The 12,930-nt window shown below is 36.3% G+C and overlaps 1 non-coding gene across 1 annotated transcript; it reads left to right on the top strand.

Moving 5' to 3' along the window:
• Positions 1–834: 834 nt before the first annotated feature.
• TRNAP-UGG lies at positions 835–906 on the top strand. The gene has a single exon. It is a non-coding gene; the product is annotated as a tRNA-Pro (tRNA).
• The last annotated feature ends 12,024 nt before the right edge of the window (positions 907–12,930 follow it).

The raw sequence follows: 12,930 nt of genomic DNA, 5'->3' as shown, positions 1-12,930 counted from the left end.
GGCCAGTCACTGGACCTCACACGTGGAGTTACGTACGAGTTACCAGTCCATCAGTAACAGGTGTACACATGTGAGTGACTAAATCAGGGGGTAACACCTCAGTCAGTATCGGCACTGGCCTACACCCCAGGTGTACAAGTGACAAAATCGGTTAAACACTTCGGCCAGTAACTCGGCCTACACCCGGCGTACGGAGGTCTGAGTCTGGATCTTAGCTCTGATACCATGTTAAAGTCTGCGGGCATCCAACTCAAAACCAATTGGAAATGAGTGGAGAATCCTCTCCATATTAGATTTTAAGTTAATTAAGAGGATTATAGCGATGTGGGACTATTGTCCTTTCACAAGCCTTCTCACGTGTAAGGCCAGTCACTGGGCCTCACACGTGGACCTACGTACGAGTTACCAGTCCAACGGTAACAGGTGTACACAGGTGAGTGACTAAATCAGGGGGTAACACCTCGGCCAGTTCGGCACTGGCCTACACTCCGGGTGTGCAAGTGACAAAATCGGTTAAACACTTCGACTGATAACCCGGCCTATACCTGGCGTATACATGTCTGAATCTGGGGCTTAGCTCTGATACCGATGTGGGACTATTATCCTTTCACATTTTACTTATGGCTTTGATCTTTTAAATGAGCTCTTAGGGCGGAAGATAGTAGCAACTCGTGACTGCGTGTTGATAACGCCTTTTTAAAAAGCCTTTAAACCTGCTATTAAATCTATTGCACAATTGTGCAGGGAAGGGCATACTTAGCTTACTGACAGGCTTTGCTTAGGCTGACCTCTAACGTTGTTAATAATAAATAATTTCTGCTTTAAATATAAACCGGGCATTTGGTCTAGTGGTATGATTCTCGCTTTGGGTGCGAGAGGTCCCGAGTTCGATTCTCGGAATGCCCCCGTCTCTTTTAATTTTTAATCACCTGGTAAAAATCCCACAAGTCACCTGCATTTTCCATTTTTGTCCATTTTTATCTATGGATATGCTACATTTAGTGGTCATATACATCTAGTGGTCATTTTCCATTTTTGCTTAGCATTCTACAGTAGTGTCAGTTTGCTAAGATCTCATAAGTTATATACTCCAGTTTCGCCACTTCTAATTGGTATGGGTACACCTTTTCTTGTAACTGAATGCAGTCTAGGGTGGTCTATATTAACAAGGCCTATCGTATCAGACTATTGCTTGATTAATTGAATCTGGAAGCTTAACGTTTACATTCTCCATGATGAAGGAATTTATCCCAACAATACATAATTGAATGGAGTCTCAGATTTGCAAATGCTTACATGTTGGTAACTTTTTTGTTTTCCAGTTGATCTCTGTTTGGCTCCGCAGATCATTTTTGTACTTGCTAAACATGTCTTTGGAGTTGATAATTAGAGCTCTGCTCAGCGCAGTAGTGTCAGAATTACTGAAAGCTGTTATTCAGGCGAAAGCTAAAGCTACCAGTTTCAAACCCTACTTAAGAGAAACTCACAATCACACTAGAATCAGTAATTCCCAAAGTTGAAGAGATCAACCGTTTAAATGATGAAGAATGAACTAGAACCGATTGTCAGAAAGGACCAGACCTTGACAGATTGATAATGTTACTAAGGGAAGGGAAAATCCTAGTAGAAAAATATTCAGCAGTACAATCATGGAATTATATTGCATAAAAGGACTGGGAAGATGCAAAAATTGGATAATGACTTGATCAGATTCCTTCAGTTGGATGCACAGTTAGCTATTTGGTTCTTGTCGAAAAGATCTTGGGTAAGGTTAATAAAGGACAGAGAGAGCGGCGGATGGATTCCATTTCAGATTAGTAAAGGAATTTCGTAATTTATTAAGCCGCTCTTAGGTTTTATAGCTATCTGCATGTCTTGGGATATTGGAGAAAACTGAAGAGTGGACAAACCCATATTAATGTGATTATTAGATTAGGTAAAGATGAGGAATCCAAAATTTGAAAGCCCAATGTGGTTCAGGCTTTGGAAACAAACTATAACACATGTTAATGTGGTGCAGCCTCTTATAAAAATAATCTAGGTTTTGTAATTTGAGCTGTGAGCATCTTTCTTTATGTATTTCGACAAATTTTTATATTTTGATTGGATGAGTAAATGTTGGAATATTTTCAACGCCGCTAACCAAAGGGGGGTCCTGGGGGGCATCGCCCCCCAGGCTGTGGTCTCAACGATGATGCTTAGTCTCAATTGTGCTTGAACTACGTTGGCTTGATCCCACTCGGGTACGTAGGCAGTCACTTCGGTGATGCAGTCACTCTGATTTAAAAGTTTTAACTTTGTTTTTATGGTTTTTGAAAATAGGGGGAAAATGTTGGAATATTTTCAACGCCGCTAACCAAAGGGGGGTCCTGGGGGGCATCGCCCCTATGCAATGGCATGAGAAGTTTGATAAAGTAGTTTTGTCATATGGGTTTGTGGTGAATGATGCGGACAAATGTATCTATAGTAAGCATGATAGTTCTGGTTGTGTGATTCTCTGTTTGTATGTTGATGATATGTTAATCTTTGGGTCTGACATATCTGTTGTGGAAGAAACAAAGAAGTTTCTTAGTTCTAACTTTGATATGAAGGATTTAGGAGAGGCTGATGTAATCTTGGGAATTAAGATCCTAAGAAAGGGAGATGAGTTGGTTTTAACTCAATCTCATTATATTGAGAAATTTCTCAAGAAATATGGTCACTTTGATGACAATCCAGCACCTACTCCTTTAGACCATACTATCAAGTTAATGAAGAACACCGGCCGTACTCATGCTCAACTTGAGTATTCTAGTGTTATTGGGAGTCTTATGTACGCTATGCATTGCACAAGACCGGACATAGCCCAAGTCGTGGGAATATTATGTCGTTTCTCAAGTAATCCAGGATATGAACACTGGAAAGCAGTTTCAAGAGTTATGGCTTACTTGAAAGGAACAATAAATTTTGGTTTGCATTACCAAGGCTATCCCGCTGCACTAGAGGGGTACAGCGATGCTAACTGGAACAATGTAGAATCAAATTCCAAGTCAACTTCTGGATGGATTTTTACATTAGGGGGTGCTGCTGTGTCTTGGAGTTCCAAGAAGCAGACTTGTATCTCTGATTCAACAATGTTGTCAGAATTGATAGCTTTAACTGATGCATGTAAGGAGGCAGATTGGCTTAGAAACCTACTTATGGAAATTCCTTTTTGGAAGAAGCCAACTCCGGCGGTCTTGATTAATTGTGATAATCAAGCTACAATCTATAATGTCTCTAATAAGACTTATAATGGAAAGTATAGACATGCAAGTCTTAGACACTACATGGTTAGACAACTACTCAAGAGGGGAGTAGTTACGGTTAACTTTATTGAATCAAAGAGGAATTTGGCAGACCCATTTACGAAAAGTCTACCAAGTTCAGTGGTTTCAATAAAAAGGAAAGAAATGGGACTAAGGTCTGTGAAGGAAGTTTGATCTCCCATAGCAGAAACCCAACCTATGTTTTGAAAAGGATAAACAAGGTTCAATGTGGTACCAACAAGTTATGGATGTGGATTATGGAGCACTAATATAAAAACTTCCCATTTCTTATTAGTGCTGGTTTCTGCAAGAAAATAGGATGGATGTAAATCCTTAATGAGTCTATGATTAGTAAAAGGTGTATCGCAGAAACACCTTCGAGACTTACCTATATGAGTATGGAAATAAGGCCGTTTCCTAAGAGAAGAAGACCGTTCTCTAAAGAAGACTCATGAACAAGGATATAAGCACATGGCCATTAACGTGCTTGGCTACAGAACACATGATTTTATGAAATCAATATGTGTGGAGACTCCGGTTTTATCATAAGGGGTACTTGGTTCAAGACTGGTTTCACCATAGAACCTCGATAAGGCTTTGAGTTTCTTACACTAAGTGAAGGTTCAAATCCAAAAGATACCTATCATTTATGTGTTGATTTCAACGATGATGCTTAGTCTCAATTGTGCTTGAACTACGTTGGCTTGATCCCACTCGGGTACGTAGGCAGTCACTTCGGTGATGCAGTCACTCTGATTTAAAAGTTTTAACTTTGTTTTTATGGTTTTTGAAAATAGGGGGAAAATGTTGGAAGAATTTTTTGAACTGACGGTTTTATTTGGCCGATAAAAGCCTGTTCGAAAATTTCGAATCCAAAAGACACCATTGATGTCTGTTGATGAAGGAACCTGACGTTTCGTGAATAGAAACCTGTTGGCGAATAAAAACCTATTCCCAACAGGTGCAAAACCCTTTATAAATAGCTTCTCCCAGTTTCGTTTAACATATAAGAAAAATCAATCTGTTTTCTCTGTTTCAAAAAGCATCATCAGAAATCAGAAATCTCTTTATGTGTTCTTGATTGAATCAAGGGGTACAAACCTTGAATTCAGTTTTCGTTGCAGGGCTTTCATTGTATCCTGAAGGCAATATTTCGCATACCTGTTGTAATCGCCAATTGTTATTGGGAGGGTAGAAATATTTGTCTAAAAGAAATTTATACAAGCCTTGAAAGTTTTGGAGTGCAACACTTTCTTCTCTGATTCATTCATCCTTTGTGAAACCCAATTTTTTCCAACATGATCATATGTTGATTTCTGAATTTCTAATTTATTAGTGGTGCAACTGAGAAGTCTCCTAAACGGTGGTGAAGAATTCAAACAGATTTCCATGCAAAACACAATTTTTTATGACACTGGCAATATCTAAAGCACAAGGCTTATCTAGGAGAACTTGTGCCGGGCTAAGTCGGAAGCGAACTCAAAAGCAATATCCACTGTATAGGACACTGGGTTTACATAACTTAATAACTGCCCTTAAACAATCACCGTATTCCTAAGTTTTAAAAAAAAAAATTATGCTCAAGTCATAAACTCAGGGACGGAGCTAGGATTTCAAGGGAGGAAAAGAGCAAAATAAAATTTTCGTTGCACATCAACCTCAACTAGCAATAAGAGGTTTTGGATGGAGATGCATGCTTTAGTCTTTTTCTTCTTCTTTTCTTGCTGGAAAACAACCATTCATTAACAAAAAAGAAAATTACAAACATCCATAACGGGTTCATTCATAACTAGAGAGTCCAAAAAAGAAGGAAGAGGAGCCCAAGATTCTTTTAAACAGAACTTCCTAGCTCGTCGTGCAAGCCGGTCAGCTACCCTATTCTTAATACGTTTTACATACACAACATTATAAACATCACTACTAGAAATAAAACACAGACAATCTTCAAGAAGATCACAGATGCATGCTTTAGTCAAATAAATGAATTCGAGAAAAAATAGGCAAAAACTAATTACACATAAGGATATTAACTGCGATTGGGCCTCGGAGAGTTGGACTCTTTGGATTTCAAGGGATCTTAGGGGGTGCAAAAACCAATGAACCGTTTTTTTGGGCACCACTCTTTTTTTTTTTGAGGGACCATCATTTTATTTTGGGCAAATTATTTGAAGTAATATCAGGACACTCCTAATCCATATATTTATTTTTAATATAATTAACCATTGATTAAGGTTAAACTAATAGATGATTTTTTTTAATAAGAAGTAGAATTATTGAGTGATTAAAGTAGAAGAAGATGGAGTTTTTTTTTTTTTTGAGATCGGTGAATATGGAGAAAAAACATCCTTTTGGTATTAAGGTATGCTTTTAACTTTGTTAATATTGCTATAAATGGCCTAAAATATCTTCAAAATGAAAATCGTAAGAAAAAATTTCAACTAGGTCAACATAGTTCGGTTATATTATTGAAGAACATGTAACCGAACTTTCTGTAAGTGTAGTTCCGTTAATAAATCAAAAATACATAGGTAGCCGAACTCGCTTTTAATGGAGGTTTTGATGAGTTCGGTTAACAGGTTCCGGGACAGGTAACCGAACTTTTATTCCAGACTATACAGAGTAATGTTCGGTTTCCAACATTAATTTCCGATTGAACCGAACTCAATATTAGAGTGAAGTTCGGTTAAAAAACTTTTCTTTTTGCGAACTAACCGAAATCAATATACTAATTTTCAGAGAAGGGTTCGGTTAGCAATTATTTTATTTTTTGCGAACCAACCGAACTCAACATATTGATTTTCAGAGAAGGGTTCGGTTCGGTTAGCAAATTATTTTTCTTGCAAACCAGCCGAACTCAGCATTTGTTGTTCGAATACAAGTGCTCGGTTAAGGGGGGAAAAATCCAATTAACCTAACCAACCGAACACAATATATTGGTTTTCAATGACGAGTTCGGTTAAAACTATGTTTTGCGAACCAACCGAACTCGGAGTTCGTTTACGAAAAATTGAATTCGTGATAACCGAAGTGTTCTTCGTGTTCTTGGTTTCAGAATGTTTGGTTACAAAACTAGTTTTTTAAAAACTATTCCTAACTGAACATGCCACTTTAATTTCCATTTAAACCATATTTTAATGATTTCTACTCAGTTTTCCCAATCAAAAAACGAATTAAAAAGATTGATGGGGTTTTCAATCGAACGAGGAACATCAAGGAAAGAGAGAAGAAGAAGAGAATAATTTTTATTTTCAAAACTAAAAAATTTCGATTCCCCTCCTGTTTTTTTTTTTTTATTATTTTGATTTTGATTTTGGTTTTGGTTAATAGATTCATTTACATTAGATGTATATGATTAGATTTATATAGTTATTAGGTTAGTTTTAATTTAAATTAAAATAAAGAGTAAATGTGTATTTACCTAACTATAGGACATCCCTTATAAGTATAAGGAGGTTGGCTTAATAAGACCATGATCCCAAAAAAACCATGGTCCCTAAAAAAATGGTTCAAACCAATCTTCCCTTGTTGGGCTTGCAAACTAACTCTTCGTATGGATATTTCAAACTAACACCCTTGCACTCTTCGCCCCTGCATAAAGTCAATGACATGGAAATTTCTTTCATGCCATTTTATTTTTTTACATTTTGCTATTGGGATCATTAGCTGTTTTTTTATTTTTTTTTTGTATGATTTGGTTCTTGTGAAGAAGTGGTGATAGATGTGAATGTCATAGAAATGGGATAATCGACTGTGTAGTAAGTAACAAAATCTGGTAAGTGTTTAGGCTTATGAATGCCTGAATGAGACCTTGTAGTCAATTGGTGTACGACAGTGAGATTTGTGGGTTCAACAGCTTGGTCTGGAAAATGAAGAATATCAGAGGACTGAAATGGTTGTCATTTGCTCTTGCCAATCTGTCAAGAGTGACACAGACATCTAGAACCATCCTTGGTGATATGAATAAGAGAAGAGGCTGGAAGGAGACATCATGCATATAAAACATTGGACATAGGTTACCATCCTCGAGTCCTTTAACAATCACTTGTTGAGTATGAAGATCTTTGATATTGTACCCCCATGGTAAAAACTTAATACAACACTTGTTATCACTAGTAAGTTTACCAACTGAGACAAGATTTTGTTTCAATTCAGGAACATAAAGTATATTGTTAAGAGAAATAACAGAATTAGTAGTTTACAAACAGAATCACCAACCATTTCAATATGTAAGAGTTTACCGAGGTCACCTACCAAAACCTTTTCGGAACCATGATAAGGCAATTGAAGTATGGAGGAAGAATTATTCATATGGCTGGTAGCTGCTGAATCCGATAACCAATGAACATGCTGAGAAATACTTGGAACTTTAATAGTCTTGTGAGCTTGTGGCTTAGTTCCATTTTTCTTTGTCTATCTGTACGGGCACTTTTATGCAGAGTAACCAGATTTCTTGCATATTTGACGCGCTACATTTGAATAGTCAGGTTTTGTAGAGGATGAAGCAGGTGAGGAAGTGTTTTTAACGCGGAAGACATGACATTATCAAGAGCTAAAGTAGTTACGAACATGATTTTTTCATCCATTGTTCATGTTGAATACGTATGGATTTCTTTTTTTTTTTTTTTTCTTTTTCTTTTTTTTTTTTTTTTTTTGAAACGAAAGATATTGTATTAATAAGCAAAGTAGTTCAGAACATGAGTTCTATCATTACAGCGTTGAGCTCTGAGCTGGACCAAGATTACAAACTATCTTCTCTATCTAACCTAGAACGAATATCTGCTACTTTATTTCGCTCTTTAGGAATGTAATACGACTTCCAAGAGGTAAAACTACTAAAAAAACTTGAATATCTTTGATCATATTGAGTAACTGCCAATCTATTGCAGCATTTTTGTTGACAGCATCCACCACTGTCTTAGCGTTGAGCTCAAAATGCACCTTCTCTAGCTTTAGCCTTTGTGCCCAATTCACAGCTTCCCATAAACCCATACATTCTGCTTGCTCCGCGCTCCTAATCCCTCTCAGATGTATGCACCTTGCTGCTTGTTGTGCACCTGCAAAATTTCGAATTATTAGACCAATACCTCAAGTATTATTCGTGTTCAAGAAAGAGCCATCAACATTAATGGTGACAACATCCAAAGGAGGAGGTATCCAATGGACATTCCTTCGACATACTCTATTGTTAAACGTTTGAGTCTTGTTTTTCTGAGCAGAATGATCCTCAATGAAACTTCGACATTTTTTGATGGTTTTATAGGACACGGGTTAATATTTTGAAAAACTTTATCGCATCTGTCAGACCAAATGCACCACGAAGTTATTGCTCTTTTGCATATCTCATCTTCTGTAATCTTTATATAATGGAGATCGTCAAACCAATTTCCTATCCAGTCAGAGAAAGAGATAGACCCACTTTATGACCAACCAGAGATACTAAACCAAACTATCCTTGTTAAGTTGCACTATATTAAAATATGAGCTGGAGTTTCATGAGCTTGTTCACGGAAAGGGCATTCATCAGAGACTTCAGGTACCTTTGAAATCAGAATATCTCTTGTAGGGATAAGATTAGAGATAGCTTTCCATTAGAAATGATGTATCCTGGGAAGTAATGGTAATTTTCACAATAGTTTAAAAAAATTTATCAGTCTAGGCCCCACTGATTCAGTATTATTTTGTTCTTCATACATCTTCTGATAAGATGATTTCACTGAAAAACTACAATTTCTTTCAAGTAACCAAACAACTCTATCCTTATGTTAGAGCATGGCTCGGTTGCACCCACCAAGCGTTGGTATGTCAAGTTTGGTTGTCATATTTAGTGAATCAAAACTCATGTTAAGAGTCGCTTGATTATGTACTAGAGTCAACTTCGTATAGGTTAGCTTGAAAGTATTAGGATATGAGACATTACAAGTATTGTGAAGTCTTGAAGATGTGAAGAAGCAAGGAGCTACAACGACAACAATCATCCTTCCACTTGAGGTTAGTGATATTTGACTTGAACTGTTTCATTCCCTAACGTATCTTTCAAGTCGTGCATATTGAAAACATAACTGCGAAGCATATTTGAACTCTAGATAGACATAGTATTAAGGAATACAATACGAGGTTTATTGCTTAACCATTAAACTTTGTAGATAAGACATCACCATAATCATTTGAATGCTACTGTGATTATGTATGGGTATGAGGTGAGGATTTAATCCTAGGGAACAATGTTTACATGTTTTCTAAGGAAGTAATTTCATAAACTTGTTTGTGAACCGAAAAGGAAATTGTCAGGTGTTATTGGTTTTGTTATTCATTGCATATCTTATGAACAACCAATATGTGTGATTGAGTATAACCGCTCACAACTTGTTTGTGTTCTTGGTAGAACTATTCACAAAGACCTGACTTATGTATTGGTATGACTTTTATTAGTAATACCGATCTTAAGTAATCACCTGAGCTGGTATGATCGGGTTTGTGTTTTGTCTGACCAAATATGGGAAAAGGGAACCGATCCTAGTAAGAGGTGCAGTACATCACAAAAGGGAACCGATCCTTGTATGGGGTGCAACAAGGTTTATAGAAGAAAGGGGAACCAATCCTATGGACATGTGCAACACTTTTTTAGGCAAAGGGAACCGATCCTATGGACATGTGAAACACATATGAGTTAGATACCATATATATGTGGGGAACCGATCCTAGTACCTAGTCAACCGAATTTTGGAAAGCTAGTGTGACTATGCACATTACTCACATGGAGGTAGAACCGAAACTTTTTTTGGTAGAATCGTTAAACCCATGATTGTGATTGAATGTTGGTTTGATCAATCACATAGTTCTTGAAAGTCAGATGAACCAATTCTAAACTTGTTTGGAAGTGTGGAAAAGCGGTTTCAAGGTTGTAAGTGTGAAAGAGAACTTACAAAGTAAGGATGTCGATATACTTTGAATATTTGATGTGAATGTTTATTTCTTTAATTGTTCAAAGATATTCGTTAACGGCTAAGGGAAGATAATTCCAGGATCGAAACATAAGTAAGTTAAGAATCTTTTAATTAAGGTTATTAATTTCATTTTGTAGGGAAATTCCAGAATTAGTAATGTGCATTTACTAATTAGATTTTCCGAGAGATTTCGATCATTATTTTTGGACAGAGCATTTCCAGGAATTATGAAAACCGAATTTGTGCTTTAACGAATATCTTGAGAATATTTTCGTTTTTGGAAATTCCCTGGTATCCAAACTTCCTTGTCTATAAATACTTGAAGTTTTCCTTTCTAACAAACTAATCCTTCGTAAAAACAGACTTCCTCTTTTGTTGTTGTTACTGGTGTAGCCGCCTATTTGGAGAGGAGAGTAACCTAATTAGGCGAAATCTCTTACGGCCGCTCAGTTTAAAGTCTTCTTTGGAATTGAGAAGCTCTAGCATGTACCGTTGGTGGGAAACTGATAATTGAGGTTTATCTTTTGTTTTCGATTGATTAGATTGACTAACGGTGGTTGAAATCTGATTGCACCTAGTTTGTTTATTCTTGAGAATCTTCTATTCTCATATAAGATTCACTCAAACTATTTCATAGTTTCGACAGGGATGTTTAGACTATTGTGAGTTCTAAAGACGATCTTGTGATAATCCGTTGTCAATGGACTCCGTTATATGCGTGATTGATCACAAGAGATTCAAGTGATTGTGTGCAGGTTTTTATTGAAGATTTAAGAATATTTGAAGACAAAGAAGATATTGAAGATCTGACTTGGGTTTTATAATCTTTGGTGTGCACAATACTTGTTTTGGTAAAAGAGGATCCAGTTAATAATCGGTTTATCCTTGTGGTAGATTGGATTGATTAATTGAGTAGATCGGCATCAACACAATTCTTTGGATTAAGAGTGTTGTTGGCTTAATCTTAAACGATTACTTCGGTAATTGAACATAAGATAGATCTAAGGACCTGATGAAGGAGTTTATGTTAAGATAAACGGAAGAGCCTTTGTCCGACTCATATCACTTGGTTGAATAGAGTTGATACCAAACAAATTTGTTGTTTCTTTACTGTTTGGAATACGAAACAAATGAATTGTTCCAAGTACATGACTTATTTATAAGTTGGAGGTGTGGGAATACAGACGGAACTAGATGAACTATAGGTTTAGTTACTTGGTCTCAACTATACGAAGTTGGTGTAATTTTGTGTAGCGTCTTAATCCTGAGAGTATTCAATTCTGGAGAAGCTCCCGGGGTTTTTCTGAATTTGTGGTTTCCTCATTAACAAAATCTTGCTGTGTCATTTACTTTATATTTCTGCATTATAATTGTTTTATTATAATTAAAGTAAATCGCACAAACGTTAATTCCTATTTACTTGATAAGAAATCCTATTCTGTTATGTTAAGTCTGAACCTTTGTATCAAGTAAACATACTTCGTTGTTGTATTGTCTCGATCTTGTATCCATAGACGATCATACGAAGTGTGAACCGATTAGTTGTATTGTCTCGACTCAGTCCATAGACAATCACTTTCGGAGAAAGGACTTATAGGTAGGAAAAGTTTTAGCTTGAGGTATATTTGGTTACCCTCGCCTTTTCACCTTATGACTGTTGTGAATAGGTATACTAGATATGAGATTAGTTACATTAAGATCCCATGAAGCAGCATCTTGAGTAAAAAGTTAATGCACATATTTGAATTGCTGGTGGGAAGGACATCCTTGTTTTGGAACTTGAGGATCTGGTAAATCTTGAATACATCTGTGTTTCGAAATTAAAATTTTCTTGTCATTATCCAAACACCAACAACTGTTTTTTTTTTTTTGAAAAAACCTATCTCAGATTTTATGCTTCTCCATGACCAGGTACAATTTTATTTTTTATTTAAGTTAAAAAGATCTTCATCTTGTAAATATGCATGAAGAGACTTAACCATCATGGAATTAGAATCACAAAAAAGCTTGCAACATAGATTTCTCTAGTAAATCTCTATTCAATGAGCATATCTCTAAAACCTAAACCACCTTCTTCTTTCGGTTTTTTAGTTCTTTTCCATGTCATAATATGGTTTCCTCTACAAGATTTTTTGTTTCTCCAGAACTGTTGTTGAATAGAGCTCATATTTTTAATAGTAACATCAAGAAGTTTGAAACTTGTCATGTGATGAATGGGTATCGCATTTGATACATTCTTGATCATTACAGATCTTGCTGCTTCAGACATGTTTTTGCCGCTCCAATTTGAGAATTTATGATACATTTTATCACAGAGAGTTGAAAAAGGTATACGCTTATTTCTTCCCGCAAAAAATGGTAAACCAAGATATTTCTCCTCTGAAATATTCAGGTATCTGACTTGGAGAGTGTCGTTGATTGTTTGACAAGCATCTAGGTCCATGTTAGAGCTAAAATAGAAAGATGACTTATTGAAGTTAATCAACTTCCCTGAGCATAGGGAAAACTGCTCAATCACCTAAATAAACTTTTGAACTTGAGGGTTATCAGCTTTACAAAACAATAGACAATCATCGACGAAAAGAAGGTGATTAATCTTTGGTGATGAACGGGAGATCGGATTGTGTACTGATGACAAAGTTGACAAACTCAAGACCTAACCCATTTAACACATGCATAACCAAATCTGAGTCATTGAC

The sequence above is a fragment of the Papaver somniferum genome, chromosome 9 (assembly GCF_003573695.1).
Source record: "Papaver somniferum cultivar HN1 chromosome 9, ASM357369v1, whole genome shotgun sequence".
Lineage (NCBI taxonomy): Eukaryota > Viridiplantae > Streptophyta > Magnoliopsida > Ranunculales > Papaveraceae > Papaver > Papaver somniferum.
This window is presented reverse-complemented; position numbering and strand designations above follow the sequence as displayed.